This window comes from Lycorma delicatula, chromosome 1 (assembly GCF_047948215.1).
Source record: "Lycorma delicatula isolate Av1 chromosome 1, ASM4794821v1, whole genome shotgun sequence".
In the NCBI taxonomy this organism is placed as follows: Eukaryota; Metazoa; Arthropoda; class Insecta; order Hemiptera; family Fulgoridae; genus Lycorma; species Lycorma delicatula.
Window position 1 is genome coordinate 33931568 of NC_134455.1, and position 9468 is coordinate 33941035.

A 9468-nucleotide genomic window follows, 5' to 3' on the forward strand; every position below is an offset into this window, starting at 1 on the left:
TGTTCACCAGTGGTGAGGGCTGAAGATTTCTGTTTCTTACCAAGCTCTGAAACTGTGGGGGTTAGCAATGCGACTTGATTAGGTAGCACCTAACTAACTTCTTCACAGGATCTTCATCCTTGATTTCCTTTTTTTAATAGATCCTTGACTGGATGTTGGTGCTCTAAATGAAAATCTTTGGATTCATGAGTTTAAGTTTTTATATTCTTTAGCACAGACAAAAAGTTAACTTTTGCTCAGTTGTAACTTTAACTGCTTTCCTTCCTTCTTTAAAGGAAGGGCAATCTCAAACTGAGAAGAATGACTTCCATTGCAAATTATGCACTTTAACTCCTCTTGGCATTCAGTATCATTATGTCCTTGAGTCTCTCACTATGCACAAACTGCTGGTGTATGATAGATTGCCATATTATGCTCATAGTGATATTTTAGGTATCAAGTACCTTTTCAGATTTAGAATGAAAAGTTGTACCCAAAACGGATTATTCATTCCTTATTTGCTCTGGCAGAACAAGGAGGCTAAACATAAGGATAGGATCTTCCACTCCAGTCCAACGCCTTGTAATTACTCCTTAATCCTTGTGAACCAAGCTCATAAGAGATCTCTTTAGTTTTAACCACCTTATTTGGTACACAGAAAATTACACCATTTCAAGAGTTCAGCATCTTATGGCTGTACTTCTGAGGAAGTTTAGGTGTAACAGGGTCTTACTTTGATCATCTGAAAACAATTCACTCAAATCATTCAACAACTCCTTCAGTTTACGCACATTGTTTGGTGCTCCACATGCACCAGTCAATACTTAATGTATCAGGAAAGGAGAGATCTTTAAAAGGTATCCTTTTGAAGATCTCTCTCTCAAAAGGTATCCATCTTCCTAGTAATTTTGAATCATAGCAAATATAATATTTTTATACGAGTATGATGGGTTGTACACCTCTACATGATTATCAACATTTTCCTTATCAGGCAAGGCTTAGTTTCATATGTCCTTTATCAATGTTTTTTAAGTGAACCATCAATCACAACATATTTTTCAAGAACATTTGACATACAGTTCCCCTGATTAACAGGGATGTAAAAGACTACTACAACAGAACACATACATACTGGAGCTACTGCTAAATACAACTAGGTTCATCCTAGTACCTACACAACATTGCAATTCACTACCTAGAGCTATTCACCCTTTGGCACAATCTTTCGAAAAATCTTAATTTATATAAAATAGTTATACAGAGGCACAAGGCAAGTGTAAAAAAATGTTTATAGTTTCCATATTATTGTTACAGTTTGGGAAGTGTTATAACAGTCGCTAGAGTGATGGTATGAGAAACGACATTGTACATGTTGTGTCAAGTTTACGTTAATAGTGAGAAAATGTGTTGTGTGGTTAGCAGGATGGTGTGTAGTAGGAAGCAGAGCTACTGCTCCTAGCTCAAGCAGAGGGGCACCAACCTTAAAATACTACAGTATAATAAGTTTTAAATCATTTTATTTTTTATTTTTTGGTAAGAAAAATATTATTTGTTGACACTGTGAGAAATTATCAATTCAAATATTAGATAGAAAATGTCATTTGGGTAAATGTGATACACTCAACAGAAAGACGATTTAAATTTCCATCTTATGAGATTAAATTTGTCCAGAACTAAAATCCACTATTTGAAAAACATGCTAATATCTTAAATTCATAGAATAATTTCTGTTGAAAATGGATGAAAATAAAAATTGAATTCAAATTCTTTGATGCATTATATTAAATCTATAATAAATAGAATGAAAGGTGTCTGACAAAGTATACACTCCTTTAACCAGCATAAATGTCATTATTGGCAGAGGAAAATTCTTGTCTCTTAGATCACTAACTGCAATACTGAAAAATTACAATAAGGTGTTTAAAACAGAATACAAGTATTACCTAAGATAGAAGTGTAAACATGGTACTTTTTTTAACAAGAAGCTGCTAAATTAGTCAACACTGTTTCAGCAAGTTGGTTTAACTGCTTATTAGGTAAGATACATGTTTTATTTCAAAACTATGTCATTTCCAGGATTGGGAAGCTTCTACAGTGTTCACAGGTCATATCACTATACCTTACTATCACCAATTTATATCTATAGTGAGTTTTAAAGGCATAGCCAAAACTTATTAGAACATAAATGCTATTACTAATCATAATATGCTTATAATTAATGTATGCTATTTATCAGAATATTTGCTATCAACCAAAGAAGGAACTGTAGAAATTAGCTTAGAAGATTTTTGGTGTAAGGTTTTTTTTAGAACATGAGGACAGACTGCTCCTTTACTACAACACATAGTACTCAATAAAAAAATGTTCATCTAATCAAAAATTTTAGGCAATTTTTGATAAAATAATAACTAGAAAATAAATATTTTATGACAATTCTAGTCCAGTAAAATTTGAGAAAAAAAATTATTAAGCACAAGGTGATATTATTAAAAGAACCTGCAAAATTAGTTGGTTTATTATTTTGTACACAACAGAGACAACATCCTGTAACCTTCATGAAATTGTGTAAGAAAAATATTAAAATTCTACTTATTCTAGACACTTTTAAATAAGTCTTAAAATATTTATGAAACATGATAAATATTTATATCTTCCATGAATAGTATCAGGAGAACATTAAAAGTCAAAGCAGGAACTATAGTTATCTTAGTCACTGTAAAGACCAATAACTAATTTAAATTCATTTAATTCTTAATTAACAATGAACTACAAAGGCAGACATTTTAATACAACTATGCCAATAATAAATCAATAACCAAACATTATTTCATTAGTAGTTAAAATATTATAGCCGAAAAAAATTTGCATTAAGTTGTTTGTATTTAGAAAGAAAGTGTTAAATACTATTTGGATTCAGAACAATATTTTAATTATCAAAGGTAAGTAGCACTATTTATTTGCATTAAACTAATGAAATAAATATGATTTGCATGTATATAACTCTGTTACTATAACACAACAAATCTATTAAGGTGAAAAAAATAATTACTTTTTTTTATAAAATTACTGAATGTATCGATGATCTGGTATAATTTGGACATACTTATCCATTTACCTAGTAAATACTTTCTATAAATGAACTTTACATAATCTAGAATTATTAGGAAATTATTGAAAATAACATTCAAATAAAACAATCCAGCTAAACAACATGAAAGAACACAAAACAATTTTTAAAAATGACTGAATCGAATCTAGTCACACTTAAAATATTAAATTAAATAATTTCACTGCTTTTTATTGTAAGTTACACTGTATGTAGCAGAGCAGAATTCTGTTATAAATGAAATTAAAAAACTAAAGTTTTAATTTTACTTTTAAATACCTGAGTTAGCAGGATACGCTGGATATTGAGTTTAAGTGAAAATGTCTTCAATAAAATTTATTTTTTTGATAGTTACAAAAAAAAACCCAGTTCAAACTTGAAGACACTCAGGAATGGTTGGCCTGAACCTCAACAAGACCACTTACTCTTCAACTTATAAGATTTTAAAATTCTGCATTACAACAACTTAAAATCTTACAAGTTCATTGCATTTGTTAGTGTCATCTGAAATAATTATTTTTTTAGTAATATAACAATGCTTGCAAATTTTTTAATATTAATTAGATCTTAATATCAAAATTACAGAATATTAACATGTCCAAAAACAGAAAATTTGTTCAATAAGCAATTTTTTAATTAAATGAATAATTCACCATGTAAGCTTAAATGTGGGATATGATGGAAATTTTGTATCTTGTGAATAATGCCATTCTGAGTGGGATGTAATTAAAAATTTATCTCAAACACTATCACTTAATCAAGTTTTAGAAAAGATTTCTAATAAAGTATGTATTTAGTTTATAATAAAAAAAGGTCAATGATTTTCAATTTTTCTAAACATGCCTTATACTAATTATTGTTATTCTGAAATGTAATTTAAGGAAATTATTTAAAAAAAAGATATGTATTTGAAAATTATGTGTCCTGTTAAGACCAAAATTTTAGGATGAATAATTATTTTGTAATAAATTTATAAAATTGTAATATCATATAATACCATCAAAGAAGTTATACATAAAAATGATACTCTTCATTTCTTACAATTGCTCTATACTTATGTAAATTTTTCAAAATATACTTCTTTATTAGAAACACAAGAAACAATTTTTATCAGAGAGAATTGAAGACCAATACTCCCTTCTTTCATTAAAAGATACAACAAAATAAGTATAATAATATTTATTAGCTTTATTTTTTCCTATATAGTGGCATGTATTAATTGAAAAATATAAAAATTATTCTCTTTTAGCAATCAACTCCAAATGGTTTTTCCTGTTTTTAATAACACTTGTAGATTGTTGAAGTTTTGTCTTTTATCTAACATATGAGATGTGTTCAAAAAGTAATGAGAATTTTTTTTTTTGGAAAGAATTTTATTTATTCGTCTACAATAATGTTATCCACTTCAAAATAGTCCCCATTAGATATTATACACTTATGCCAGTGCATCTTTCTAAGCCCCGAAACACTTCTGGAACTCGATCTTTGGAATAGGGTTTAGCACTTTCAGCGATTTGCTTTTTATCTCATCTATGCTTGTAAAACAAGAGTACTTTAAGGTTCTCTTTTTGGGAACAGAAAAAAATCACACAGGTCCATGTCTGATGAATATGGCGGCTATTACAGTGTTGTTTTTGGCTAAAAATTGACGAACAAGCAATGAAGTGTGAGCAGGCACATTATTGTGGTACAAAAACCATGAATTGTTTCATCAGAAATTGGGCATTTTTTTCCCATTGCTTCAAGCAAACATCGTTGAAGTTGTAGGTAATACTCCTTATTGATCGTTTGACTTTGTGGCAAGAATTCATGATGTACTATGCCGTTAAAATTGAAAAACACAGTGAGCATAACCTTCACATTCAACCATACTTGTCAAGCTTTTTTCGGACTTGGTGATCCGGAATGCCTCCACTGGGGTGATTGAGCCTTAGTTTTGACATCATATTCGTAAACCCATGTTTCATCACCTGTTATGACACATTTCAGTAGTTCTGCAATGTTGTTGACTTCATTTACCGACTCCTGAGCAACTTCCATTTGCCGCTGTTTTTGTTTGAAATTCAACAATTTTGGAACAAATTTTGCTGTCACATGTTTTATACTCAAAACATCCAAAAAGATTTCATGGAATGACCCAACATCATCAGTAACATCTCTGATTGTGATTCGGCGATCATTCATAATCACTTCTTTCATTTTTTCATCGGTTGTTGATGTGCTGGGGTGTCCGGGGTGCTTGTCATCTTCACAACATTCTTGGAAATGCTTATACGAGGTGGATGAGAAAAGTAATGAGACTGACTTTTTTTACCTTCTAAAGTTTTTATTTTTTTCAAACAACAATATAATGCCCTTCAAAGTAGTTTTCTTTGGCAACTATACACCGGCGGAGTCGTCGTTCCCACTCCTGGTAGCAGAGCTGGAAGGCTTTTAACTGGACGGTCATAGTCTTTTGAATGTTCTCCAGAGTTCCAAAATTACACCCTTTTAAAACATGTTTCAATTTCGGGAAAAGGAAAAAGTCATGACTCAAATCTGGTGAGTAGGGGGGGGGGGGGGGTTGAGAAACTGTAGGAATGCATTTTGAGGTCAAAAATTCCCTGATGGAAATGGCCGTGTGACACAGGGCATTGTCACGAAGAAGCATCCACTTGTCTGCAATGTATGGTCTGACGCGAATCACTCTTTTCATGAGTCTTTCAAGGACACCTTTGTAAAACACTTGATTGACAGTTTGTCCAGGAGGAACAAATTCTTTATGCACTATACCTCTACTGTCAAAAAATCAAATCATCATGGTTTTGATTTGCTCATTCGACATTTATTCAGTTGAGATGATGGAGTGTGCCACTGTTCGCTTTTCCGCAGGATCGTCCTTAAATATCCAGGATTCATCACCTGTGATCACACGATTGAAAATTTCTTGGTCATTGTCAATCCTCTCAGGAAGAAGATCAACGCAACGTTTCTTCGATTGTACTTCTGTTCCGTTGTCAGGTTTTTGAGCACTAATTTCGCATGACCAAATCGTCTGTCAAAATTTGATGTACGGTGAAAGTGTTTAAATTTAACTGTTCACTCATCATCCTTATTGTTAATCGACGGTCTGATCTCACAAGAACCCTCACACGCTCAACGTTTTCGTCAGATTTTGAAGTTGAAGGTCTCCCTGGATGAGATTGATCTTCAACGTGTTTTTGCCCTTCCAAAAATGATTTGTGCCAGCGGAAAACTTGTGCTCTTGATAAGCAATGTTCCCCATAGGCCTGTTTCAACTTTTCAAAGGTCACACATGCAGATTTCCCAAGTTTAACACAAAACTTGATTGCACAACGTTGCACTAAATTTCGATGCTCCATTTTCGTAATACAAAAACAAAACTTCACTGATGGCGCTGTAAAAAATAACGGAGTTGAAACTCGTCTAGCACACACCAGTAAACACAGCGTTGCCAGATCGCTCGCAGTGTTACCATTCTCATTACTTTTCTCACACACCTCGTACCACTTGAGAAGTGTTCAGTCAAATGTGTTTTTGGTCAACTATTAAAAAAAACAGCATCCAGTGAGGATACCCAAAACGTGTGAAATGTAGTGGGCACTGAGATGTTTACAATGTCAACAAGGTCGCATAAATTCAGTCGTCAATCATTTAATGGCATTGTGATTTTTGTGACATTTTCATAGGTTGTAATAGTTTCTTGGCATCCTGAGTGTTCATCATCTTGAATGGATATAAGACCATGTTTAAATTAAGTAGCTCACGTTTTCATCGTCAAAAATGAAAGGAAGGAATCCTTAAAAGTGGAACCTGACTCCTTTTGTATGTCCATCGAGGTTAAACCTTTTAACACAAAGTACTTTATAACAGCTCAAACTTCAATTTTATCCATTTTTCAAAAGATTTCTTACTTTGCTTTACTTGATCACCAAAAACAAGCAACTACACGCATAATTTTGAAACTTTGCAGCACACCATCTAAAGGATCATATTTGAAAATATCATAGTCATACTTAAGCCATCTGTATTACAGGTCAAGAGCTTTGACCCTCCTACAGTTAATGTACAAATTGCTACATTAATACAATTTCTATTTCAGCAATGGCAGGACACATAAAAAAATGAGTTATTTAGTACCTAGAACTCATTTAGTATCAATTTTTAGTTCCTGAAGTAAAGGAAAGGAAGTGTTGTGATCATGAAAGATTATGGTTTTCTGATTTCAATAGAAATATCCATTTTGACCATCCCTGAAACCATTTTAACTAGTTTCGGCGTGACAATTGTACATATGTATTATGTCTCCTAACTCAAAAATGATTAGCTGCAGGATGTTGAAATTTTGGATTTAAGACTGTTGTAACATCTAGTTGTTCATCTTTCCATTTGATTGCAATCGACTGAACCAAGGGCCCAAAAAATTTGGATTTTGGACTTTCTCTTTAGGGCAATAAGCCCTCATCGAGAGCTTTTCAACGATGTATCATAAGTGGTACTAATTTTCATTAGTTCCAGAGTTATAGCCAAATAAAATTTTAATTAATGAAATATTTGGATCGTACAAGGGAAGGCACATTGGTTCAAATCAACTTCATTATTTTAAAAAAAATTTAAATGTAGTTATTTATTACCTCTGATAGTTAGTTAACCTCTGATTGTAAATAAATTTTTTAAACTTTTACAAAATTTAAATATTTTGATTTATTAATAATTATTAACCTCAGATTGTAAAAAAAAATGTGTATATGTAATTTAATAGGCCTGCAAGGAACTCATGTAGTGTCCACAACAGATTCTTTACTGTTTATTATAGAATAGTTATTAAAACATTGTTACCACTCATAAATTTGTACAGACATTCAACTTCATACTAATTGTAAATATTAATAACTACTGAGTTATTCCACATTATGTACAGCCATTTTTTTGTAAATAAAAAGCATCAGCAATTGATTTTACACATGAATTAGACTATTTTAAGAATGATTTTATCATAAACATATTTTTTTGTCTTTGCGTCTACTAGATTTTCTCCAGTAACATAATCTATTAAAAAAATTATACTGCATTTCATTTCACATACAGCAGCAATCTCAATGAGAGATCTGTGAAACCTACAGAAGTACTTATAAAATGACTTGCTTGTTGAATTGTCTGCAGTTAATGTGTTATTGAGAAACTTGAGCTAACAATTTCTTATGCCAAAGTTCAATTTATGGTGGAATTGATGTTACAAATATAATATTTTTCTTTCAACTAAGACATATTTATGATACATTTTATTAATACTTTTACTACTTTTTATTTTGAAATTAGTGATTTCAAAAATCCTACCTTGCACAATAAATATAACTGGATCCTTTCACTCTATTTCTGGATAATACTTTTTATTAATATCTAACATTTATGAAGTGGTAACCCCCCTAACATATTTCTGTTGAAATGTTTATAGTTTAATATTTTGGAAGTTGCCTTTCTTTCTGTAAAGCAAAGTTCTGGGGTCAAACCATAAGGAATGTGTATCGAGTTACACTTTGTAACAGTGATAAAGAGAAAAAACTGTGCCATTGCATCTTTAACAGTTATGAAGTGATTAATTGTTTTGATATTATCTCATTCAGATCTATCTCTATAGTCATAGTTGATTTCTGAAAAACTTTCTTTTCCACTTGTTATTTTCATATTCGTTTTCGTAAAGAATTTTCCTAGCATACTCTAGTTTAATAATTTAAATAGTAAATAGCCTTAATAATGAAAATATGTCATGAAGTCTACCATTGTACATAACTCCTGTCATTTAACTGAGCAAGCAAGGTACAGATTTCTGTGATTGTGAACTAGTAAATATATTTAATGGCTCATTTTTTAGCTCAAAAAATCTTGGAAGGTTTTGTAAGATTTTTTTATTCTTTTGAATAATCTTTGGCAACGAGACATCTTGACAAATGAAGCAGCAGTTAAAACATGTACAAAATCTTGTCACTTTTCAATCTTCCAGTAATTACAAATAGAATGATAATTTTTTCACAACAGTTCGTTTTGTTTCAAGATGCTGGATCTGGAATTATTTTAATCAACAAATCTGATGTGATGTGGTCCTTTACTTATAAAGAAATTTAATAGTTAGCTTTTTACGCACATGGCTTAAGACATCTGAAAACATCAGTCTAATAGAAGATAGTACTGATTAACAAAAGGTATTTATTTTTTGCCAGTCACCTTAAACTGATTTAATTCCTTCATCACAAACTAATAAAATTGCATACTTAGCAATATTATGAGACAATTATACTTTTTGGCAATTTTATAACTGTCAGCTTGTGCTTGTACATAAAGAGTTGCTTCCCATACCGAACCTTATTTGTTTTGCTTCAGGCAAC

At 31.3% G+C, this 9468-nt stretch overlaps 1 protein-coding gene across 1 annotated transcript in view; it reads left to right on the forward strand.

The window, feature by feature from the left end:
* Positions 1 to 2806: 2806 nt before the first annotated feature.
* LOC142317372 (cytochrome b5 reductase 4-like) overlaps positions 2807 to 9468 on the forward strand; it is a 101710-nt gene continuing 95048 nt past the window's right edge. The window contains exon 1 of the mRNA XM_075353892.1: positions 2807 to 2918. The gene's annotated coding sequence lies outside the window, so the exon portion shown is untranslated. The remainder of the gene's footprint in view (positions 2919 to 9468) is intronic.